This window comes from Pelodiscus sinensis, chromosome 1 (assembly GCF_049634645.1).
Source record: "Pelodiscus sinensis isolate JC-2024 chromosome 1, ASM4963464v1, whole genome shotgun sequence".
Lineage (NCBI taxonomy): Eukaryota > Metazoa > Chordata > Testudines > Trionychidae > Pelodiscus > Pelodiscus sinensis.
Window position 1 is genome coordinate 122,162,035 of NC_134711.1, and position 26,800 is coordinate 122,188,834.

Below are 26,800 nucleotides of genomic sequence, written 5' to 3' on the forward strand. Positions count from 1 at the left end.
GGTTTGATGTCCTGTATAACACAGACTGATGCACTTCCACCAAAATAATTCCTAGAGCATATATTTTAGAAAAAGATCTTGACTGAAAATTTTAATGTAATCTTGATTTTAAAATTGCCAGTGATGAAAAATGGGCCATGACTCTTGGTAAATTATCCTCAGTGTTAAACCATTACTCATTTCCAGTCTGAATCTCTCTGGATTCAACTTCTAGCCATTGGACCATATTTGACCTTCCTTTGCTAGATTGAAAAGTCCACTATTAAACATCAGTTTCTCTTTGTTAAGAAAAATATGATAGCTCTTTAATTTTTTTCAAATGTCGGGCTTGAATCTTTCCTAGATTATTCATGACTGTACACCAGACAATCGAAAGTATTGTTCTAGTTTATAACATTGTGTCTGTCTTAGTGTTTTGGCCAGTTGCATATTATTTCTTTTACTCTATAATATAAAAAATGTTCCTATAAACAAAAGAAAAACTACTGAAGAGTCTGCATTTTTAATTTAATTTGATTTGGTAGAAAACCAACCATCAGTAATTAGAGAGAGAATGTAATATGACTGCTGCTTTTAAAAGTTTAAAATATATTGCGCTAGAGCCTTTGCTGATATACATCGTGGTAGTTCTGCTGACTTCATTGACGGGACAACAATTTAACTAATTGACATCTGGTGTGATTGTGATTTGTTTTTTTTTTAAACTGATTACGGTTAGAAAGGGATTAGATTAGATAGCTGGCTATGTTTACCAACTGTACAAAAAATATATAATGTACTGAACTTTTCTAAAATAAATCATTTGTATTTTACATTTCAACAGTCTTTTGTCCAGCTATATCAAAGCACTTCACAAAACTGAGCATCACTGTCCTCTATTTTATAGGAGAGGATATCTAGATACAAAGAGGTTCAGTGACTTGTCCAAGGTCATATAGTGAGTCAATAGCAAGGTCACACAATGAATCTCTATTTGATTCCTAACTTTCTGGTCTAACATCAGACCTACAGGGTTTATAAAATGAAAACACTGAAAAAAACAAACAGGTCATGGGATCACAGTACTCCTAAATACAAGGCAAAACAAAGTCACAAACTTACAAAGTTTGAACAGTTCGCAAAAATATTTTCAACAAGTCACTCAAATAATATTTTAATTTGAACCAATATATTTTTAAAACATCACAATAGCCTGCACTGCATAGTGCCAAACAATCGGTATGTTTCTTACCCATCTCCCTCCCTTCCCCATTCTTTCATGAAGCAGAGGGGAAGCAAGCTAAGTGGACAGGGAAAGAAAGGGATACTTTTTGTTTTTAACTGGGATAACAATTTCTCTTTGTACACCCATATTGGACAGCAAGACAGCCTGTCATGAATCTTACTGTCATGGAAACAAGTCACTATAAATGAGCTTTCTAAGTGATAGACACCTGAATGCCATACACATCACTACTGATTGGGAAACCAAATGTCCCCAGAGCTGCCCAGTGCCAGAAGTCTGGACAGCGAGCGAAACAAAGTTCTCTCTCGTTAGTTCCTTCTTTCCATCTCTTCCCTGAGCAGGGCTCGTCACCCCCCACACCAGCCTCCTTTTCAGATCAGGAGCCCCAAGAAGTTTCCTAGTTCAGAGCTGCCCAACTGCTCGGTGGGAAAAGAGCTTCCCACACGCCACTGCCGAATGGCTCCTCTCCCTCCCTCCCCCACCTTCCTCCACTCGACAGATGCACTTTCCAGGAGCCGAGATGACCCCCTCACCTACCTCAGCTTGGCGGCGAGGCTGCCACGAATCAGGGCCAGCAGCCTGCAGGGAGCTCGCCGCTCGTGGGCAAGGCGGCACAAGACGTCAGCCCCCCTCCCGGCCGGCGCTGGCCTCACACACTTGCGCGCCAGAGCCCCCTTTCCGCCACCGCTCTGCGCGGGGCAAACGAGGCGCCAAGGTCAAGCCCGTCCCGGTGCCACAGCCGCTCCCAGCAGCGCCCTGCCGTGCAGCTCGCCCCGCCAAGGTGCAGCCGGCCGGGAGCGGAGGAGCCCGCCAGCCACCTGGCACCTTTCGGCGCAAGCGAGAAGCTGGAGCGCGGGGCCCCCGCCGCCACACGCCTGCCCCAGCGCTCCCCGACCCTCCACCCCCCCTTCTTCGTCCTTCCTCCCCCCTTCTCTTGCCCCTCCGCTGCCCCGCTCTTCCCCCTGCCATCGCCTGCGAACTTCACCTGCGCGCTACAGGCGCCCCGCGCCGCGCTGCCAGCCCCCGGGGAGCCCGGCCGCCTGCTGGCCCCGCCCGGCCCCGCTGTCTAGCCCCTCGGGCCGGGCGCTCGGCGGGTTCCGTCCCAGACAGTTGACATGTCTCACAGCACGAATTGTGCCTGCATCCCTGGGACTCTGACCTGATTCCGCCCGTGCCCGGCGGGCGCTATGGGGGAGGGTGGGGGCGGAGAAGGGGGTTGCACTGGCAGCCTTTGGGGGAGTTATCCCGCAGGGCTGTGCTCAGCCGGGGCGGGGGAGGTGAATCCATCAGGCTGAGTTTTAGGCAGCAGCCCGCAAGCTGGGAGTGAGGACCAGAGGGCACGGTGCGCTGGCTTGCCCCGGGGAGTCAGGGCAGGGTTGGGGTTAGATCTAAGGGGTTGAGTGATGGGGTTAGTTTTTTGGGGATCCATGCTGGGCTAGGACACAGGGAGGTACTGTACTTAGGGACGGGGCGTAGAGGGGTACTTCACACAAGGGGGTACTGCACACACGGGGTACTGCTCATGGGCATGGGGATTAATGCTAATGCACACAGGGGAGTATTGCACATAGGGATGGGGGCACTACACACAGAGGCATAGCGGTTAATGCACCCAAGAGGGTACTGTACACAGGGAGGTATTGCACACAGGGACTGGGACATAGAGGGTACTGCACACAGGGGCACAGGTACTGCACACAGGGATGGGGGTACTGCACACAGGGGCATAGGGGTTAATGCACCCAAGAGGGCACTGCACACGGGGGTATTGCACACCGGGACCGGGGCACAGAGGGTACTGCACACAGGGGCATAGGGATTAATGCACACAGGTGGTACTGCACATAGGAGCATGGGGGTTAATGCACACAAGAGGGTACTACACACAGGGGCGGGCTATAGCCCAGAAGACATAGGGGGCACTGCCCGGCTGGGGCGAGGTCGGGAGCCCAGCTCGGCTGGGGTAGGAGGTGGGAGCCCTGCCTGGCGGGGACGAGCCCGGGAGCGCCGCCCCGACACTAGCACTCACCGAAGCAGAGCCGGGCAGATCTCTCCGGGAACTAGCCAGCCAGCGGCGCTGGGATCCTCTCGAGCCCGGCGGCAGCTCCCCGAAGCCCGCTGGAAAGCGGGGGTCCGGCCGGGCGGCTCACAGCCCGGCTCCCTTCCCCCCTCCTGCCTTTGGACCCCGTCAGCTGCCGGGGAAGGCGGCTCTGGCTGCCGGGGGAGGGGCAGGAGAGCCGGGCTGCCTCTCCCCTCGAAGCCGGGCGCCCAGCAGACTCCGCCGCCGCTTCAGCTGCCGCCAATGGCTCCCAGCGCACCGGGAGCCGCAGGTCAAGGGCAGGAGGCTGCCACCAGCCAGGGTTCCCGTGCGCGGCTGCCGGCTTTTCTAAGGCAGCAGCGCTCCCTGAAGGCGGGGGAGGTTTCCACTGGGACGCGCAGCCTGGAGCCCAGAGGCAGCCTAGCCCAGAAGCGGCGGGTCTCTCACTGCTGCCCGAGCACACGAAGGCGAGAACTGGGGTTACTCCATCTTTAACCCTGCTTTCCCCGACTCGCCAGTCCTAAGCCGCACGGACAGAGACACCCTCCTCCTGCTCCTCTCCCCCCCAATGCTCTTCTTCCGTGCAACTGCATCTGCTGCTTAAAAGCAGACATGCCCCTACAAGCCTGATACTTACTTCCAACAATCCCTGCACCATGTGCTTAGTTGCTTGTCATTCTTCATCAGAAAGGCTCGGTGTGATAGGCTGTCATAAAAGTTAATTACACAGAGGGGGAAAACACTATGAAACATGCCAAAATAAAAGCGCGGGGGAGGCGGCTCAGTGTCTGTGATGGAAAGTTTGGATCCGTATTTCACAGGGTAATATACTCCGCGTTGGGTCTAATCACTATTATCCTAATAATGATCCGTTGTCAATGCGGAATAATCTTGTCACCACATCGCTTAGAACGCGTGTATCTCCCCCTCCCCCAAGTCGTTCTCTGGTTGTTAGTGTGGCTTTCAGTGTACTTCCAGTTTTAAGAGCGTTATTTGATAAATGGTATTTTGTTGATCGGACACACTTAGTTTAGAGCATTTAGTGACCCGTTTAGGAGCAATCCTCTTTTGAGGCTGTTTTAAGTCTTGCTAAATCTCTAAGCTAACCCCCTTAGAGAAGGCGTTTACCTTTTTGAACAGCATTATTGATTTAAGGACATTTCTCACATGCATTTTTTTATTCTCAAAATTAAGGTTTTAAGGATTAATTCATCAACTGGCATGGAATTTATTTACTTCAAATAAAAAAACCGTTTAATTGACAGCTCTCTGAAAAATATTTCAGAAAAAGCCACAAGTGAGCCGGTATAGTTTGGATAAATTACATACTGAAATAAACTCTAGGGAGTTGCTCATCAACAAAAGTGATAGTATTTATTTTTAACTCATTATGTGAGAGGTGTGCCCTATCTATCTTCATGCATATATCTAGAGAGATACGCCTTGTTTGGAACAAAGTAAATTGCTAATGAAGACGTGGTTACTATGGCAAGCGTGTATGTTTGTGTATGGTGCAACCAAGCATCAATTAGTGTTGAAACTGAACACAGCCAGTGCAATTACTATTTGCTATCTATGAGGATATGTTAAGACACTTGAATAGCATCGCCTAGGAACAGTGACGCAAGTACTAGTGTCTGGTACCACCGCTAGCAATCAGTAGCTTTTGCTTAGTAACAATGCGAGAGTTTGGTTCCTGCATCTTACTACACATTGAAATAGTTAAGGATAGACAGAGTCTAGCAGGGCTTTAGTTCCCAGCGTTTAAATAGGCTTTAGGGCAACAGAGCGTTTCGCAAGAGGTAAAAGCCTGGTTCTTAATGTGTTGATTCCACAAGACACATACACACTGAAAATTTCATTCTTCCTAATTTACAGGTATAGTTAAGCAGATTCCCCATAGGTAATGTAGGTATCTGATTTGAAATAAGATACCCCCATTTCTCTGAAAGAGAAAAGCAAAAGCTTTGTAGAAGCATCATCATCATGGGGTCATTACACGCACCGGAACAGAGCAGTATTAATAGCAAAGAAGCTGTGTAGAGATTTATGAGATGTTTTCATGAACCCTTTTCCAAGCACTCCTCTACCCAATCACTTATGGTCTGGAAAAAAAAAACACGAAGAAGAGACTGACCTCAGTGAAAGACAGCCTTAAATCTACCAAATTAAATTTAAATTCTTAATACTACCTGTCTCTCTTCTACCTTTTTACATTGCAAACGGTGCTCCTGCAAAACAGGCAGCTCTGTAGACACAGTTACAAAAGTGATGACTCATGGTAGCCAGATGTATATTATTTATTGTTAGGGAATGGAACTATATTTAAATTAGGCGGCTTAATAATATACTTTGTATGTTTAAAGCTGCTTCAGTTTAATTATGATACAGAGGAAATAAAGTCCCATTTCTTAATCCCAATTTCTCTCTCTGCAATATCTTCCCTAACTGTAGTGTGTGAAAATAGTGAAATAGGAAGCCCTTTTTGAATATAGAGCATTCCAGCAGATGCAAAACACTTCATGTGTAATGCATACAGGCACTACATGTAGAAAGGAATACTTACATGTGCATTTAGCAAAACAGATAAAAAATACAAACAGTGAATTCTATAATTTAGATCAGCAAATCTATTCTGAAATTTAAAAGCTACAGCAAACAGCCTGAATTACTCTTTTTTTTAAAAAGGATTTTAAAGAGATGAGTATTCTGACATCTAAGAGGGTCTTTCATTACATGATCACATACAGCTATACTGTACTACTAGGGACAATTCTTTAATAAAAATAAGTCAAAACTGCATGATAGCAGGTAAGTAAATATTAATATTTTGTACACCAATTGTAGATTATACACACCAATTGTGGATTACACACAAAATGGCATATTAGTCAATCCATTTAGTATTATATAATGATTCTATATTTTCACAGATTCCCCAAACTTCTAAACCAAAAGGACTAAAAAAACCTAATAGCTGAAAAATACTGACTAAAAACTAATAGCTGAAAGGAAGCAGCAATGAACTATTCTGTTCCGTATTTTTTTCATTTCATTTTGTCACTAGGTAGACACAGGCATCCTTGATGTGTAGACTCTCTCGACAACCTCTAGTCAACAAAGAGGAATGTGACAAGGAAACTCACCAGCCTACCATCTCTCAGGGAAACGGATTACCCATCTGATGGGAGAAATGCCTGCCACTGGTGAAGGTAGGATCTACACAAGTGCTAGAGCACTGCAGCAGTGCCACTGGAGCATTTTAAGTGTAGACATGGAAAGATGCAAGCTCAGGTGGTTTGGATGTAGTTAGTACTTGACTCTGAAAGGTTGCCAGAGAAGATTTTCAAATGTCAAGGAAATGGTTCAGGGACAGGCTTTACAGTTGTCAGTCAGGCTACATATATCATTTGTAAAGAAGAAATGGAAGTAATATCTAAAAGGGAGCCCAGAACCAGCAGCATGGGCACATGTTTCTGCAGACATTGACAGAGAGATCACTTCACCACTCTGAATTAATTTGTTTCCCCATCCGGGGGGAGGAAATGTAATAACATTTAGGTGAAAGTTTGAAAACTATATTAATGTGAGCACAAACGGATATATACACATGCGTATTTACAGTCTTATCCACAATATATTTGAGAGAGTTAGACTGTGTGTTCAAGAATGCCTCCTAAACAGTAAGAGATAGGACCACAAAATTTGGTATACGGCTTCCTCTTGTCATAGCTTAAAGCAAGGGCAAGGTTTGGTTGTGCCAGGAAAATGGGACATGCGTGGAATGGATTGTATCTCAGAGAAGCATACAGAAAAGAGAGAGAATCACCAGTCAGATGAAAGGGGCTGTCTGTGGTGCACCCCTCCCCATCCAGGACTGCCACAGCTGTGAACCCCCCAGCATGCTTTAGATTTGGGGGATGAAGCCCCCCAAAATTCATATGGGGAGATTGCTAGCTGTTCCCCTTTGTTAGGGAGCAAGAAGGAACATGCACACTTTGCTGCGTTCCTCATCCTGGCTGGGGAGTGCAGCGGGCAGATGAATCTGGACATGTACCCCTCCCTTAGCTGTGCCTGCTGGAGCTGCGGTGATCATGGAAAGGCGCTTCTGACTGGCCCCAAGCCACTGCAGTGAGAAAGGGCTGAGATTGTCCTCTCTCCCTGGGGCAGCCAGACCATTGAACCCCTCATCCCCAGCCATATACCAAAGCAATGATTCAAATGAAGCATCTACTTTTTCATTTTATTTTCCAAAAACCAAAAATTAATCGAGTTAAGGACCAGAGCAACACTGTACATCTCCTAATTATCTATATATACACACAACCTTCTATTTTCAAGAATGTTTGAGCTAATTAATTGGCAAGTCATTAAGAGCCAAACCATTAGGCTGATTTATGCAGTAGGTCCTTACAACTGTATAAATTGATGGCGCACCAAAGACACCTTTGTAAAACAAACTCACAATGCTATTGGGATGAGGCCATCACGCTTTGTTCCGCTATTGAGAAGTGGAGCTCATTGACACCTGGATCCACTGAACATCCAGGATGCTCTGTATTTTCATGCTGTTTCCACGCAAGTCAGAGTGCAGCACCCCCCATGGTACTCACCCCTCTGCACCCAGCTGGCATTCAGAAGAAGGGAGAGGCAGAAGTGTAACCATTTTTAAGCAAGCAAACAAAATATATTGGTTATTCCTTTGTAGGAAAGAGTGAGCTCGGCTGCAAGATTTAATATTTACAACCCGTTAAAATGTATCATATAAATATCATATCATAGGCTCTTTATCACATAGGCTACATCTAGATTGAATCCCTTTTACGAAAAAGGGATGCAAATTAGACGTATCGCAATTGCTAATGAAGCGGGGAGTTAAATCTCCCCCGCTTCATTAGCATAAAAATGGCTGCCGCTTTTTTTTGGCACGGAGCTTTGCCAGAAAAAAGTGCCAGTCTAGACGCAGATCTTTCGGAAAATAAAGCCTTTTCTGAAAGATCCCTTATCCCTCTTAAAATAAGAAATAAGGGATCTTTCGGAAAAGGCTTTATTTTCCGAAAGATCCGCGTCTAGACTGGTGCTTTTTTCCAGCAAAGCTCTGTGCTGAAAAAAAGCGGCAGCCATTTTTAGGCTAATGAAGCGGAGGAGATTTAAATTGTGATACGTCTAATTTGCATCCCTTTTACGAAAAAGGAATGCAATCTAGACGTAGCCACAGTGACTAAACAAAATCTATATTAAACAATCCCAGGCCAAATACAACTCTGACCTTTCAAACACTCTCCTCCACAAATGCCTTGGAAAAAAGATGGGTCCTCTCTTAGGGTATGTCTAGATACAAATTTTATTTCAGGAGAAAGATGCAAATAGTAGTGCACATTTGCATACTTCCTCCGTTTTTCCCCCCAAAAGACTCTCTTCAGGTAAGGCTACATTTCAAAATAAATCCCTATTTTGAAAGACCCCTTCTTCCTCCGACAGTGAGGTTTACATGGGGCTTTTGAAATAGAGGTTTATTTAGAAATTTGGCTGTGTGTTGACATGGGTAAATACCGGAAGAGTGTCTTTCAAATAAACCCCCGGAGGAAGGATGAAAATGCGCGGTGCTATTTGCATCCTTCTCCTGAAATAAAAATTGTGTGTAGACATGTATGATGGCAAAGTTCATCTATGTGGGTCACGGCTGGATTAAGACCTTTAGAGGCCCTAAGCACTGAAAAGATTATGGTGCCCCCTCATATGTAATTAAAAATAAAAACAATACTATACCATAAAATAAATTTTATTTTTCGAAATGACACAAAACTTACATGTATGCTGAAATTAAAATAGCTTCCTTCTAGATTTTCTGATTGCAAAATTCTGGAAAAGTTAATCAAAGCTGACTCAACGAAGCATGTCCACTTCCATACACATAGGGAAAGTGAAACAAGTCTGTCCTGACACATTGTTGATCTCTGAGGGTATTTTATTAGTTTCACCTGAGAATAAGAACATTCTGTGGAGTTCTGATTTTTCCCATGATGACTACTTAGATGCTTTTTTTGAAATATCAAATATTTTCAAAAATAACCCTCTCATTTTTTTTGGTGCCCCTGCTTTGCTGGTGCCCCAAACATGTGCTTAGTCTGCCTTTTGGGTAATCCATCCCTGATGTGGGTTGTGGTGGACTAAGATGAAGGAAGAGAGTCTGATAGTCAAGGGTCATGTCACAGGCCTCAACACCATGTTATCTGAAATGGAGCTACCACAAAGTGCCAACTAAAATCTTTGTTTGGGAATTGTCTGCCAGGGCTTGTGCTACACTAGAAGTAAAGATACCCTGAATGGTTCCCCATGACACTCTGTCAAACACTAGAGGAACCACCCCCGCCTTTCAAACTGCATGCTCTGTGTCTCCTTCCCTCTAACACAATGGAGTACCCCTACCCTGAGATGGGGAGAGGTCACAGACTCTGATGTTCTCATCCATACCACATAACCTTGCCTGAGGAGAGACTGGTCTTACAGAATCCAGACAGATCTTTGTATCCCTAGACCCTAGCCAGATCACACAGCTGTGACAGGCTTTGTGCCAAAGATGTAGCAAGAACCAAAGTTTGGCCCTACATGTGAAATGCTTAACAAACATAGAATTAAAATGTGATGCAGAAAATACTGCATGTGCAAGGAATGGGAGAAGGACTTTAATGTGCAACATGAAAAGGAAAGCAAATACAGTGAAAGTCCAGTTCACTGACAAATTAAATTCACTGTTTGTTTTGTCCAAATTGCAATTTACATAATTAGACAATGAGATCAATAAAAGTTTACAGAGTAGTTTTAATTAGTTAAGCTATTCTTCACTTTGTGTTCTAAACTTGTTTTGAGTCCTTAAACAATCACTACATTTCAGCTCAGAGGTGGCTGCACTTTAGTTTTGGGTCAAATTGTTACAGATGATGTATCTTGTAAAATATGTAAGATTTTGGATCCTTATACTGTAAAACCTCTGTTATCCGGCACGCTCAGGGATTAGGACATTCTGGTTATCTAAAAATTCCGGTTACTTGAGGGTCCCATCAACCTAGAAAAAACCAATGGACAATAATAGTAAAACTCAAGTTTTTAATATTGGTAGTTTTGTAGTGCGAGGCAGTTGGTCTTGCATTTCTATTATGAGTTAAAGATAAGTACTTCTGAAATAAAAAATTGTTAAGACAATCATGGTAAACCAAACCAGGCCTGTGCGCCTGAAGATCTGACAGTATTGTGGTTGGGGGCAATGCTGGTTAAAAAAAAGTTTTCTGGTTAATAGAGTGCCGGATAACAAAGGTTTCCACTGTAGATGGAAAGAGCTAGATAAGTGTAAAATTACATTTTACTGGGACATTATAAACTGGAATGGGGAGGATAGCTAATGGGATTGTTTTCTTGTGATTATACTATGATTCTAAGAATTCATTCTTTTCCAGATTTTCCCTCTACATGACTATGGGAAATCTGCTTAAATTGTATGTTTCAGTTAAACCATCTGTAACATGGACGTAATAATGTGTCTCCCAAATATGCTGTCAGACACACTATTTGAAAAGCGTATTGAGATCTCCAAATCAAGGGTAGTATAGAAATGCAAATTCTTTTAATTACATTATTGTACCCTGTATATTACAGGACAGATCCTGGCCCACACTAAATTCCCTATATGCCTTTCTAGGGGCACAAAGGAACAAGAAAACTGCCATCATGAGGCATCAAGAACTTCCCTGGGATGGGGATTCCTGGGTGTTGTACATGTCTTCTTCCATAGGGAGGGGGCACAGGGTATGACAGGAGTTCATCCAGGAGTGGGAAGGGGCATGGGTGCATAAAGTACACATTGGGGATTCCTAGCTGATGTAATGGCCTCTACATTACAATGGTCACTACAAGCTACTATAACTGGCCTTGGGGTCCCCTATCCCATTCATCTCTGCTGAGCAGAGCTCTATCACAGCTGAGGATCTGGCCTAATATTCTTAGAGGAGGGGGAAAAGAGGAAAAATATAGTCTTAGTAAAGGTTTTATTTTGATAGATTTTAATGGGTGCTCTAAATGAGATTTTCCTTAATCTACTGTGCAATTCATTCAAATAATCTCTTTGTAGGCAGATCGCATTAATCCCTCCTATTGTGTGTGTGTGTGTGGGAGGGCGGGGGGAGTCAAGGCAAGAGAGAGAACTGAAGAAGCAGGAATGTCAAATACATTGATCCATGGAAAAGGTTAAGAGGTTGGATTTACTGACTCTTCAATAATAATGATTTATGTTGTTTAATTCTTAACATTTCATTGGAAATTCCTTCCAGTTGATTTAAATGAGAAACATGCAGCATAACAAACTGGAGTGCTGTGTCAGCTAAGGGATTTCTCTGATGCATGGTAATAAACTACAAAAAGCTAGGTCAAAGGATTTTTAAATGTCGGCTGAACCCACAGACTGAAGCATATTCTGTAGTCACTTATGCTTTCCTTTATATTCAGTCTCCATGGAATCTGTCAGCGGAGAGCAGACACACAAAATACATTATAAAATCATCATGTAAATAGATTTTTTTCCCCGTAATAGCCCACATTCAAAGGTTTTACCCTTCCATCCTCGTGTTAGGGATTTACATACAACTAACTTCCATTATTATTAGTAGGAGTACTTGTATAAATCCCCTGCACCTGAATGAGAGATTAGACCCAGGGTGGTGTGCCATCCTCTGGCTTAATTTTTTTATTGGTGAACCGAAGCTGATTCTTGGGGACTTGAACCCCTTTCTAAAGTTCTACACCAGATAGAAAGTGAAATCACAGGCAGAAAATGAAAGGAAAGTTTTAATTGTAGACATGGAAGGAAAACCCATCGAGGAGGTAACTGGAAGTGACAGCTTAATTGTTTAAACATGTTTGAAGTACTTCATCTGTCTGGATCCATAGATTCAAACTCAACCACTTCTTCTCTTTGGGCTAGCCCTTTCTGTATACTTCAATGTATGTGGGCATTATGGATGAGCTCTTTATAAAATGAGATCCCCTGTCTTTTCAATTTGGACATAAGATCTCATGGTGCCCTTTGCTAGAAAAGTGGTTGAATTTCACCAATGGTTTTATGAATAGGGTTTGGGTTCCTGTATGATAAAAGGTATTAAAATAATATATAAAATAACTAGTGTTCTTTAAATTTCTCCCTCTTAATGAAAAGAGGGACTCAAAGTGCATATAGTTTCATTGCAAAGATCTGGATCTAAATGCTTCATGCTGTTTCCTTCATGGAGTAAGATCTTCATATTATCCCTGAATTAACATTAATGTAATATTGAGTATATAGTGTAAAACTATGTAACACAGGAAGGAGTGACTTGTCCATGATATCCAATGTTTCCCCAGTAAAGACCTTCCCCACCTCATTGTGGTACTGGAGTTTTTCCAGAGGAAATTTCTGGCTAACAGGGTTCTGACAACCATGTTCCCTCCATGAAGTTGTGGAAGAAAGTATGGAAATACAGTGTTGCTGCATATGGGGAAGCCAATATGTTGCCTCTTGTACTTTCTAGGGAGGTGCTGTCAAATATGTCTTTGCTACCTTTAATGTCACATATTTGAATGCAGTGAGTTTCTGGAACCATATGGGAAAGTTGGAAAAATTCTTCATAAGCAAAATATTCATATTGTTGCTATACAACAAACAAACAAATCTTTCTGACAAAGTTTATGTATTATAGATATAGTGCTTGAGAAAGTAATTTGGGGAAAAGCTGCTCTTGCTCTGATGTTTATTGGCAGGGTGACACTCAGGTTTAAAATAGATATGGAAATGTATGAGATGATCAAGCATACTGAACTGGACTTTGCATCGCTATTAAGTTTGGGGATGAGAAGTTAAGAGCTGTCAATGTCTATCATTCTAACAATAGTCCAACTGATAAAGAGAATCTTGTGACAGCATTAGGAAACTGCAGTTGAATCTGTGGAGATTTTAATACCAAAAGTTAAGTTTGATGGACAGAACTATCAATGTGAATGAAACTTTACTAAGGGACCATAACTGACAATGTTCAGTTGTCCTGAATGCTGGCACTAAGATTTATACATTAAGATCCTATGGCACAGTTGATATTAGATGCAACTTTGGTGAGCAGTAGCATGTCCATGAGCTGCGTATGGACATTGTGGAGGCAGTGGAAATTATCTTTGAACTGTATTCACCTCTTGAATAAAAAGATAACGAGCTCTCCATTGATAAATAGGAGATGGAACTTCCATAAAGTTGACTGGTTCTATTGCACAGACACACCTAAGAATCTTATTTCTCAAACAGCTATGAAACATAATATAGACGAGTATCTTAAGGTTTTTCAATTTGCTGTGAATAACCATAACCAACTATACAAAAAAGAGCATCCCAAAGGCAAGTGAAAGAAATGGGTTGCACTTTGGAACAATACTGGCATAGAAAGTCTTATTAAGGAATGGAATCAAGTTTGACTGGAGGCTGAACAGAACTCTGGAGACGAATAGGGCAGCCAACAATGCAACACAGTCTCAAAAGTCTCAAAGGATATCACTGTAGAAAATAACAATGTTAATGAAGCATGGAGGAATTATAAAAGTTGGATTCTCAAAGAGGAAAAGATTGATGATAAAATGACTAGAACATTTACTAAGGTTTACAATGTTTTTAAAACATGCATCAATCTCCTGAAAAGTGAACAAAGTGATTGGGCAACAAAATGGCAAATGAAATTTAATGTTGATAAAGGTTAAGTAATGCACATTGGAAAAAAAATCCCAATTATACATACTATATGATGGGGACTAATTTAGCTACAACTACTCAAGAGAGAGATCTTGGAGTAATTGTGGATAGTTCTCTGAAAACATCCACTCAGTGTGCAGTGGCAGTCAAAAAAGCAAACAGAATGTTAGGAATCATTAAAAAAGTGATAGAGAATAAGACATAAAATGTCTTGTTGCCTCTATATAAAACCATGGCACGCCCACATCTTGAATATTGTGTACAGACATGGTTGCCACATCTCAAAAAAGATATAGTAGCATTGGAAAAGATTCCGAAAAGGGCAACAAAAATGATTAGGTGTTTGGACAGGTCCCATATAAAGAGAGATTAAAAAGACATGGACTTTTCAGCTTAGAAAAGAGGAAACTAAGGGGGATACGATGGAGGTCTATAAAATCATGACTGGTGTGGAAAAGTGAATAAGGAAAAGTTATTTACTTAGTCTCACAATATAAGAACTAGGAGTCCCCAAATGAATTTAATAGGCAGAAAGTTTAAAACAAACAAAAGAAAGTTTTTCTTCACTCAGAGCACAGTCAACCTCTGGAACTCCTTTACAGAGGATGTGGTGAAGGCTAAGACTTTAAGAGGGTTCAAAAAAGAGCTAGATAGGTTGATGGAAGTTAAGTCCATCAATGGCTATTAGTTAGGATAGGTAGGAATGGTATCCCTAGCCTTTCTTTGTCTGGATATGGGTGACCCAAGAGGAATTATGTGAGGATTACCTGTTGTGTTCCCTTGGGCATCTGGTATCGGCCACTGTCGGCAGATAGGATACTGGGATAGATGGACCATTGGTCTGACCCAGTATGGCTGTTCTTATGTTCTTATGAATATGTAGAGGCATTAAAAATCTGCGCACAGATCTGACTACTTTGGCTTCATGCAGTATTTGTGTAGCCATGTGGGTCGCAGTGTATTACAGAGACAATGACATACTGAAATATATGTTACGCACTTATGCTAAACAACCTCTTCTACCCTGTATTTAACTGTTTTCTCTGAGTCCATTTCCCAGACCTGAAAAACAGCTCTATGTAAACTTGAATGATTGTCTCTTTCATTCGGTCCACCTTACTTAATGGGTCTCCCTTCTTTGGCTTTGGAAAGATCTTTGTCATACATGATCTTTGAACTACATGATGCAATAGAGAAGCTCAGACCAAGCAGATCCCTAAACTGACCCTCATCTCTGGCCATATGATAAAGCACTCTGGGAAGAAACTAAAGCTGGATTGCTGAACATCACAAACAAACTGTGGATAAAAGGGAAGATACTTAATCGGAGGGAGTTAGAAGTTATTGTTCCTCTTAAGACTGGCAAAGACCCATCTTACCTGGGCAGTTATCAGCCTGCCAGTTACCTTTGGACAATAATGGGAAGAATGATACAAACATGGCTTTTATGGTAGCTTTCAAAATAAGTGAAAATAGAAACTGACCAAATGGCATACAAGTCCTACCATTCAATAATGGAACAACTGTCAGCACATTTGCCACAGATTCCAGTAAAAGCTACCACAGACATCAGTAAGAGTCTTGTTTGAATCTCAGTGTGGCATTTGATTGAGTTTGGCACCATGAATGCTTCATGAAACTCGGTGAGGTGGGAATCTACAGAAGATGTATCTTCAGGTAAAAACCTCCATATGGTACAAGATAATAGAACTAAAATTAAATGGTATTTTTTCAAAAACAAGGTGGGAGATTCTGAGGGTTTAAGTCTTCTTCTTTTCCTTCTATACTCCTCTACGCCAGGGATGGGCAATAATTTTTTTTGGGGGGGGGGCGGCACTACAAGATTTTGGAAAGTGATCAAGAGTTGTACTTTTCTTTGGAGGAGGAGTGGGATTTAGGATGGAGGCTGGGTACAGAAGGGTGCACGGGGTAAGAGACTGGGATGCAGGAGACAGTGTGAGGTCTGAAAGGGAGTTTGGGTGAAGGAGGGGGTTGTGACCAGGGTCAGCGATTGGGGTGTAGGGTCAGGGAGAGAGTGTGAGTGCAGGAGAGGATCCTGGCCTGGCAGAGGGGTGTAGGAGGGGTACAGGGTGGGAGGGAGTTATGACTTGGGGCTGGGGAGTGCAGGTGGTTTGGATGGTGACATGGGGGAGGGAGTTGGGATTCAGGAGGGGTGGGGGTGCCAGAGGCAGGCTTTGGCTGGGAGGCACATACCTAAGCATCTCCCAGTCAGCAGCCCTGCAGTACCCACAAGGCAGGCTGGTCTCCATGCCTGCTATAGCTCCAGATTGCTTAAAACTGCAGGCTGCTCCCTCCTCTTGGCTCTCAACTCTGGAAGTGGGGAGAGGCTTGTGGTGCCCTTATACCCCAGGCCAATCTCTCAGCTCCTATTGAGATATTGGCTGGGGTCAGTTCCTATTGGCCAGCTGTTTCCAACCAATAGGAACTGAGGACTGGGCTGGGTTAGGGAGATCATCTGAAGCTTCTCCTCCCTCCAAAGCAGAGAGGCATATGGAGCAGCCTTGTCATCAGTGTACATGTATGCAGATGATACTGCCCTTCATGACACAAGTTGTGAAATAGCTTTACTGGTGAATGAACCAAATGAAGATGAGGAAATTGTAACTCCATGGACAAATGAACATAAATTCCAGCCGAGTCCATCTACTTTACCATAACTCAAAGGTGTTTCTGAAATTGACATTGGATGGAGAAGACATTGTTGAGAGGAACACAGTGTATTCCGGAGTGATCTTGGGAACAGAACTAAAGTTTGAACCACAAATCAGAAAGACAGCAGCCAACACAAAGAAGAAATTGAATCTTCTATGATACTTTGCCAACCATATGGGGGCTACATGTTAGGACACTAAAAACAACACACTGATTGATAGCTTGTCAAATATTTGAAAATGCCTTGCATGTCTGTTCACATACTCCTCTTCTTCAACACTTCCCAGGACGAGTGTCTTTTATAACCTCCTTCCAAAACTCAAGATTGTACATAAATTAGTACAAAACTCTGTCTGTTACATAAATTAGTCCCTGATATTAGCTCAATTGGTATCCAGTCTATGCACTGAGTCTCTGACTGCCTCCTTGGTTGTCTTCCATCCATGATCATTGCAAGGGCATCCTAACAATATGACTCTTGGGTCTCTGTTAAATATTTGCACCAATGTAGCCTAGCTTACCTCAACTTGTCTTCACTTGGGGTAACCTGCATTAGGTCCCTCACAACTTCACTTTGCTTCTATCATGTATTGTTGAATCATTTGACCATTTCAACATTTCCATTGTGGAGAACATACAGTTTTCTCTTCTTGTGGTTGACCAAGCCAAGCTTCTGCTCCATACATGAGAGTGAGCAGAAATACAGTTCTGTACTCTCTGCATTTCAGGGGTGAGGTGCTGGCAGCAGGGATCAGGCACTCACTCAGCAGGAAGTGTAGTGACATGACCCCAGCCCATTCTGTTCCCCCATCTTCCAGCTCTGTCACTTGGAGGAGGAGGTTCAGGTGAAGGGGCGGAATGGTCCCCTGTGCTTGCTGGCAGCAGGAAGTGGAGTGACATGGCTGGGAGCTGGGGGAGCAGAGTGGGCCAATTTACTCCACTTCCTGACACCACCAGTGAGTGTGGCGTGGCGAGTGGTGTCCACCCCCCGCTCCCAGCACCAAGCTCTCTGAGCCACATCACTTGGGGTAAGGACTGGCAGGAAGGGTTGGAGTGGGGGCAAATCAGAGGTAGGAAGAAGCAGGGGAGGAGTGGCAGGGGCAGAGCAGAGGTATGGAGGAGGTGGAACAGGGGCAGGAGCTTGGGTATAGAAAGAGGGGTCTAGGGCAGAGGGACAGTCCTCCCCTGGGATAGGAGTGATGCAAGAAGGAGTCATGTGGGGTTTCTGTCATATGTCCTTTCTCAGCAGTTGTCTATGCTGCCTTTTAACTTCATTGGCATCTTTTCATCAATTGGGGTCAGCTTCTGCCATGTGCACCTAGGAGCCTTTGTATGATGCTAGGCCTCACTCAGCAGGGCACCACTGTCAGTAGCCTTTGCTCCTAGATATTTAAACTCTTTCACTGGTCTAAGCTTTCTGCTGTAATATCCTTATGGTGAGTCCTCACTTCCCTCAATTATGTACATTTTAGTTTTACCTAAACTTAACTCTTGCCTGCTCAAAAGTTTGTTGCCGATGTTCAGAGTTGATTTGCAGAGTCTCTCAATCTTCTGCACATTTCATTAAGTCATCTGCAAACAGCAAACTCCGAGGAGGCTCCTCTCGTGTAATCTCACATCACATCTGTGGCATCACAAACGAAAAGAAGCTCAGTGCTGTTCCTGATGGAGGCCAACATTCACTGGAAACTCTCTGCTGTAGCCCCAGCTGGGTTTGATTATGGCAGTGTTTCCATCATGCATATCCTAGATAAGACAGACATAAGCTTCTGGCACACCTCTCTGTCACAAACACCACCGAACTCATACTCTTGATATATGATCATAAGTCTGTTCCAAGTCCATAAAGACCATGATTATTTGCCATCTCTTTTCTCTGAACTTCTCCATGAGGATTCCTAAGGCAAATATGACATCAGCAGTGCTCTTTCCCATCATAAATCTGTACTGACCTGTCCACATTGCAACTGTTTCACACAGATGCTCTTCAATTATTTTCTCCCATATTTTCAAAGCATATGTCATCAGCTTAATGGAGCAATAATTAGCACACCGTGTAACATCTTCTTTAGGTTTGTGGCATCGCCTTCACTGGAGATTTTTTAAGGGCAGGCTAGAGAAACATGGGATGGTCGAGATGGTGCTTGGTCCTGCCATGGATAGAGCAGACTAGACTTGATGGCCTCTTGAGATTCCTTCCAGTCCTATGATTAAATCATTTACTTTCATACTATTATTGTAGACATTCACAGGAATAATGTTTAATCAGATTTGGTTAGTGCTTTAATTATAATAGCCATATTCTGTTCAATGTGTTGTGTATATCAGAACTGTCAACTTCACTTTCGTAAGATTTCCACCTCCTGTTTATTTGCAAAACTTTTAAAGGATCTTGTAAATACAATTTCTACTGATTCTGTCCTCCTCTACTAAGGAAACATTTTGCTATATTTCTATTGCATCCAAAGCCAGTGTGACCTCCTTCTGAGCATTTTTTTTTGTCTGTCCACCGGCCCAGTTAGAAAAGCAAGCAGGAACATGCAGTGCTCTGGGAATAGTGTTTGTGCGTTAATTTCTGCTGCAGAACAGTAGGAGATCTCACAAATTATTTTGTGGTCATTCTGTGTTGCTGAAACTTGCCCAGAGTCTGAGCAGGTTTGGAGGGGAGGCTGTAGCCTATCCTAATTTGCATCAGCCAATGAGGATTTATGAAGATTTTTTATGAGTATATTCAAACAGAGGTGTAGCCAGGGTATTATGCACCCAGGGGCAAAATTTGTGCCCCCTCGCATCATAGCCCCAAACCTGGGGAGCCCGACCCTGGGGAGGAGGGGGAGGAGCTTGTATCATGTCTTCCCCCTCCTCGTCCAGTTTGGGTCTGGGCCCCCACACGTCCTAATGGAGGAGGGTCGGGCTGGGGGAGGAGAGGCAGGGAAGAGGCTCCAGCCGGCAGCAGTGAGTGGAGGAGGAGCAGGCGAGCTGAGGAATGACAGAGGTAGTGGAGGGGGACTAAAATCGGTGCCCCCTAGCGAGGTGCCTGGGGGCAACTTCCCCCCCCCACACACCTTCCCACCTTGCTATGCCACTGCATTCAAATAGTGAGCAAAATGAGTTACATGGATACGGACTCTTTTTACCATATTGGCTCAGTAATCAGAAACCATACCCAACTGCTATAGTCCTTGGAAGCCTGTGCATTTACTTACAGTTTTATTTAGGCAAAAATCCCACTACAGTGAATGGGAATTTGATCTTGGGACAGATCTGGTTGAAAACACTTGTTCATATGAGTATCCATTGAAATTCATGACACATATTGTACAATGTCTCCCAAAGACTGGGCAGAGCCTGGAAATTAACGTAGACCACAGAGTCATAGTCTAATTCCTTAACTAAAGGACCCCTTCCAACTCGTTAGAAAATTCAGAAATACTTAGGCCTGGTCTACACTGAGAGTTTAGATTGAACTTAACTGCATTAGGTCGACTTTGTAAACAATAGGTCCACACCACCAAGCCCATTCCGTTGACATTAAGGGACATTGAAGTCAATTTTTCTACTCCTACTTTTCATGAGGAGTAACGGTAAATTCAGTCTTGCATGGTCAACTTTACAGTAGTGCAGAAGCAGTGCTTCTGGGAGTGCCCCACTGTGACGGCTCTAACCAGGACTTTCAATTCTACTGTTCTCCAAGTGCACAGGAAAAGCCCCCAAAAAGTTTTGAAGCCACTGCTGATCATCCCAAAGCTGCATCACTATGGGGTCCCAACACTAAACTTGTCTCATAGCACCAGAACCAGCACTCTACTGTGTTGAGAATCGAATGCCAGTGGCATTTGCCAGTTTCTCAACTCAAGTGCTTCACAGAAGAGTAAGTTCACGGCTTCCTGAGATTCTTCCTCATTCTGGTGGACCCTAGATATGCTATGGATATACTCTAGCATATGACAATCATATCAACCATGGTACACCTTAATATTTTGCTGCTTAGTGGGTTCCATCATGCCTCCATGCTTATCCTGGCATGGCACCTGCATGAATAACCAGGGGAAAAAAGGGAGCAAAGACAGTTGCTTGTTGCTTTCAAGAGGGTGCGGGGGAAGGAGAGGGAGTAGCTGAGTGCATTATGGGACACTGACGGTATGTAACTAGAACCACCTGTTGCATACTTTTGGTTGCATCAGGCGTTGGGAGCATAATCCAGAATGCAAACGGGTGGCAGGACCTGTGGGATAACTACCCACAGTGCATTGCTGTCAAACTCGATGGTAGCCACCTTACTGGGAACATGCTACTTCAAATTAAATCAATTCTTGCACACAGTGGGGATATGCACCTTTGACTTTACTAAAAAAAAAACCCAAAACCAACCCTAATAAATTTGACCTTATCTTGTAGTATAGACATGGCCTTAGAAAACACCACTATATAGAAATGTAGTGAGAAAATGATAAATAACCCCCAGAAAATCTGTTGTGCAGGAACTTGTCTAGACATCACTATTGAGACATTCTTGGACTATAAATACTTTGGCAGGGTGATTAGGTGCCAAGATGGGGATATTCATTCTGTCTACTGCTTGACCAGTTAGGGAACCCCATCACAGAAAAGCCCTCCACTATGTCCCTCACATTTCTGTCTCTTTAATCTGAGAGTCTCCCTTTAGAAACAAAACAGACATATAATGAACTAGATTGTCAAGAATGCAGGACCTCTGCTAGCTTCACCTCAGCGTGGTGGGAAATAAAGATGGTGTTCCACTACTTTTCACCTCCCCTGGTACTTGAAACATAATTTAGAGCAGCCTCCTTTTTACCACCAGCACATCCCTTAATTTTGGGGCAGGTAATGCTCATTCGAAAAGGGGAATCTAGGAGAATCAATCAGCTTTCCATCTGTTTTTTATATTGTCAGACTTGTACAAAGAGAAATGGGGAAAGGGTGATGAATTTATAAAATAAATGAGTTTCCTTACCCATGTAGCAAACACCACCTTAGTTCATTAAATCAGAACACATTTTAGAAATCTAATTTACTTTTCACTCTGTATGTTGTTTGATTACTTTGTGTGCTTCTCTCCACTTGGAATAGAAATAGAATACTTAGTTTCCAGTCACTTTCAATTTTCAGGTTTTCCTGCAGTTGCATACCTATGCAATGCTTGACGTGCAAATACTGCAGGGAAACGTTTAACATATTTTAAAAAAAAAACAACAAGAGAAAGAGATAAGAAATGTTTTTGTTGATTTTAGATGGTGTGAAAGCTTTTTTTTTTTTAACGAAACCTTAATGTAGAGATATATTTGATGAAACTTTGCTCCTTTAATATTTGTAAAGTGCTTTGACATCTTCAGATGAAAGGTACTCTAACTGTAGAGGATTGTTATTAATTTATAATATTCTTCACTTTATTTTTAAGATCATAAATATTTGATATAGTTAGAGTGGGAAAATATCTGTAATGGAAAGCAATAACATTACTTCGCACACTTATGCATGCTATGAAAGCCTTCTTTTCTTCCATGAAAAATACTGTATTTTATTTCTGGTAATAGGCTCATCTTCTATTTCTCCTAATATGCTGCTATAGCTATTTAGCCTCGTGTGTGTGCGACATAAGAATGGGTACAGTAAATTTACTTTACAGAAAGTGCCTTCTTAAAAATTTAGTCTTTTGTTATCAAAGGTTGACAGTTTGATTTCTTGTCCATAATAAAGAATATAAATGTAACTTCCTAAGTGAATTGCATCCAAAGACTCAAAGTCTTCACATGCTACCCAATCCTTCTAAGGTAATTAGCTATTCATTGTTCAGTTTTACAAATGGACATTATTGTTTTTAATCATCATAGAATGTATGGCCTGAGCTGGAAACTCCAATCAAGATCAGGGACCCAGAGTGCTACATAAAGAATTTACAAACTAATTTAAACAATACACAATGAACAGGTGTCTCAAACAGTCATAAGGAATAGGGAAAGAGGATGAAGGAAACAATTATAAAAACATGAATATTCCAAAAGTTATTAAGGGATTCACTAGATGGTTTAAGAGTGGTTCTATTAAACAAAATTTTATAATAAAAGCAAACCAATAAAATAACCTACCAGCACTCTGCCAGACCAAGAATACATTTAAGCACAGTGACTTAATAAAGACTACACAGTAAATCCATTGTAGAACTGGAGAAAGAACTTAGTCATTAGTAGAGCTGGTCAGAAATGTTCAAGTATCTGATTTTTGGGTAGTTTTTTGACCAGTTTATAAGAGTGATTGAAATGTTTTGAAATTTCTGCATTTTTCAAACAGCTCAAATTCTAAACTAACTGCTCCCCACCACCTTACCATACCTTCAATTACGAAAATGATGAATGATCCTATGGCACCTTAGAGGTCAACAATATATATAGTACCATGAGCTTTCGTGGGCAAAACCCACTTCATCAGCTGAGCTGGAGAGGAATAACAGAAACCCAGAATTTATAATAGAAAAAAGATATCTGTCAATTGTAGGACAAGTGCTACTGAGGCTAATTAAGTGGGCTCCAGAAGAAATAGTTACATGAAGGCAGTGTTCATACTTAGCTTTAGCTTCCCTCTATTTAACAGCTCATTTTTACATCTAAAGCTAAGTATGGGACACTGCCTTAGTGTAATTATTTCTTCTGGAGTCTGTGAACATATGCTGAGCACACTGTAGGGAAACATCTGGAGGTGCCACACGAGATTAGGGATACATGTTTGTCATTAGGGTGTGACTCTGATCTCATGCTCGTTAAAGGCACTGGAATTATACCTGGGTACAGCTAGATAAATAAGATTAAAATCTCACCCTTAGTCATTCTTATAAGATTACTAAATCTAATGGTAGTTTCTGTGACAGACACATAGTGAAATGGCTCATTTCATATTTCATACTGACTGCCTGGCTAAAGACATACCAGCCCCTCAGAAGTGAAAATATGTAAAGACCATGCCTAACTCTCCCAGAGCAGAGGCGCTGGAACAATTGTTTATAATGGGGGTGCTGATGTTGGAAACCATGTATTTGGTGTTTGTTGTTATCACTTCAAACTAGGGGTCATGGCTGCAGTATCCCCCACCATCCTTGGTTTCAGTACCACTGCTTCAGAGCCATCCAACCCCCTCAGCTCTGGGAGCTGATTCTCTTTTCACATACACAAGCGTAGCCCCACTGCTTTACACAAATGGAGTTAATTGTGATTTACTCTGGCATAAGTGAGATCAAAATTAGGCCCCACTGTCTTATTTGTGTCACCACATGATGGCTCTATTCTTTTGGTAACCAAAGGTTCCAGTTCTCTCCTGTCTTCTTAACTATGCAAATTGTACCTGTGATACAATTGATAAAATCCTTCCACATCAGGATATATGTTTTACACTCACTTCACACAGTACATGGTGAAGGGGAGTGGAGAATCTAAGCTAAGTGGAAGTATTTTTGAATGATGTCCTAAGGCCAACTTCTTAGGGTATGTTGTTCAGAGGACTTCAAAGGAGCTAAACTGATTTACACCATCTGAAGATTTGACTTTTTTGGCTTTGAAGAAATACTATGTATACCTCAAAACCCTCCTCAAAAAATTGTCCCTGCTTCCACAGAAGTCAATGAGAAAATTGCCATTGATTTCAATGGCAACAGGACAGGGCTCTGAGTTTCAGAGGTTCTGAGTGAAGGACACTTGGAAAATTAGGCCCTAAGGACTCATTTTACTATTGTCTTGTTCCTTGTATAATCATTTGTCCCCTTGCAAGGTAAGCGCAAAGTGAATCTAGTAAGCAGAATGAGTAGCATTTCACACCCACTTTGGAAAAAAAGTGAAAAAGCTACACTCAGAGCAAGGCAACTCACTAAGGGTACATCTACACAGCAGGGCTACAGTTGAATTAAGCTACGCAACTTCAGCTACATCAATTGCGTAGCTGAAGTCGAAATAGCTTAACTCAGCTGTCTACACAGCAGGAAGTTGAAGGAAGAATGCTCTTCCTTCAACTTCCCTTACTCCTTGTGAAATGAGGGTTACAGGCATCAGAGTAAGAAGTCCTCCAGCTTGACCGTATTTCGAAATAAAGGCTCTTTGTTATTTTGAAATAACATCAGTTATTCCGAAATAAACCTGCTGTGTAAACATACCCTAAATGTTTTAAGAGCAATATTAACAGACACTTAACACTGCTATGAACTGAGCTCAAGTATGAACACTTTTAAAGAACATGCTTGCATGATAAGGTGTTTCATTAATTAGACAGCATTGTATCGCAGTTAAAAAACATCAGAATACCAAATGGCTGAGTTATGCTGACTCTTCTTTGACAATAGCTCACACAGTGAACAAGATAAGGAATAAGATGATAAAAAAGTAAAAAGAATATATTGCTTGCCACAAATGTAAAATAATGAATGTGTCATGATAAATGATAATTGAATCTGCTTGGACATATTTAAACCACATGGTGTGACAGTGTATTGATCATTTTGGAAAAGTTGTTGTAATATATATAATGACATTGGTAATATTTTTTCCTCTCCTAAATTATATACTTATTTTTTCCTCAAGATCAGTATGCTGATTGCATTTCTGTTGCTACCAGTTCAGCTTTTACTATTTATTAGAAAAACATTCTTAAGTTTGTACTGTTTCAATTTTTATGGTTAGACAAACAAATAAAAAGCTATTATAGAGTAATATCAACTGAAACATTATTTTGAGTTGCAAACATGCTTACTATTTTTACTCTGTAACCATCATGAAAACCTGTGGGATGAACATAAAAATTACCCTGCTAGAAAGATTAATAGTTCATCTAGTCTGATGTGTCTCAGAGGGGTAGCTGTGTTAGTTAGTCTGTATCTGATGTGTTATCTTTGACAATGGTTCACCCACGATGCTTCAGATATAGGCAGATCAAGTTCCTGATCGGAGTCTTTTGCTCCATGGTGTGTTTGGAATTGGGTTCACAGTGGAGATGAACTTCTGAACTCCAGAGGCCACCATGGTTAATCTTTTAATCTAAGGAATATATGTGTTGACAATCACCATAGTATTTTGGGGCCACAATAGCACCTATTGGATGATTTATGAGGAAGCAAAACTGACAAGGTTTCTGATTTCTTCCAATGAAAAAATGTGTCCAACATAATTGGTTTGCCAGTAAGACAACCCTGGGTACTCTGGAAGGAGGAGAAATGTGTGTTGGCAAGGAGAAAATTTCAGTGACGGAGAAAGGAGAATATGGATAGATTCAAGACGAAACATGTCTGGAGACAGAGTGGGACTCTTCGCCAAACATCTCCATAAAGCTTTTATAGAGGTTCTCTTCCATCCTTCTCACAAGGAGGTCTTCCTTATTCCCTCCTCTGCAAAAGGACTCCTTTCCATGCCAAGCCAGCAGTAGGTGGTCTGGCATCATTGCAGCACAAGGTCCAGGTTTCTGACCACATTCAGTCAGCATCCACTCCCCCTCCATCACTGTGTGATTTGAAGAAGATGGATAATCATGCATGGCAACTTTGGTAAAGCAGGGGAAGCTATATAATGAACACACCAGCAGTACATCTCCGTTTGTCCACCTCCAACAAAGCATTGGTTGAGTCCCTGTCCTGCCACCATGCCTGGAGCCCCACCCCATCCCACTTGCAGGCTCCTTGGTGTCTGCTTGACACCTGCCCTTCCGCTATGCATGGACCTCTCCTCCTTCCCACCCGTGGTTTCCTGTGGTAAAGGAAAGTTGCACTCTCCTGACAAATGGGTGCTGAACACACAGTCACCAGGTGAGCTCCTGCCCTGCCCAGCTGCCACCCCACTGTGCCCCTGCCTCCCACCCTTGCAAACACAGCCGCGTTCCTAGCTGTGGGATCTGTTATTTGCAAGCACTGTTTCATACATGCTTTCAAAGTGGAAGCAAAAGAGTGAGCCTCAACCTGTCCCTTACCTGCCACTAAATTGAGTCCAGATGCTCCCTCAAGATCTGTGGTGTACCTGGTGCATAGTGAACACTTAAAAACATAAGTGAGGCCTTGTGCATAACACATGCCTATTGTGTTGGACAGACCTTCCTTTATGCTAAGTGATTAGGTTCTATG

General features: G+C 42.4%; 1 protein-coding gene across 9 annotated transcripts in view; it reads right to left on the reverse strand.

Annotated features, from left to right (window-relative positions):
- Window positions 1-26,800, reverse strand: part of SHISAL1 (shisa like 1) — a 312,707-nt gene that overhangs the window by 125,756 nt on the left and 160,151 nt on the right. The window contains exon 1 of one of the 9 annotated variants that reach the window (XM_075899734.1): window positions 3,255-3,855. The exons of 3 other annotated variants lie outside the window; for them this stretch is intronic. The gene's annotated coding sequence lies outside the window, so the exon portion shown is untranslated. Of the gene's footprint in view, window positions 1-1,762; window positions 2,078-2,210; window positions 2,364-3,254; window positions 3,860-3,900; window positions 4,346-26,800 lie in introns of those variants that run through there. 5 more of the 9 variants (XM_006127738.4, XM_014575797.3, XM_014575794.3 and 2 more) reach the window with 5 other exon arrangements.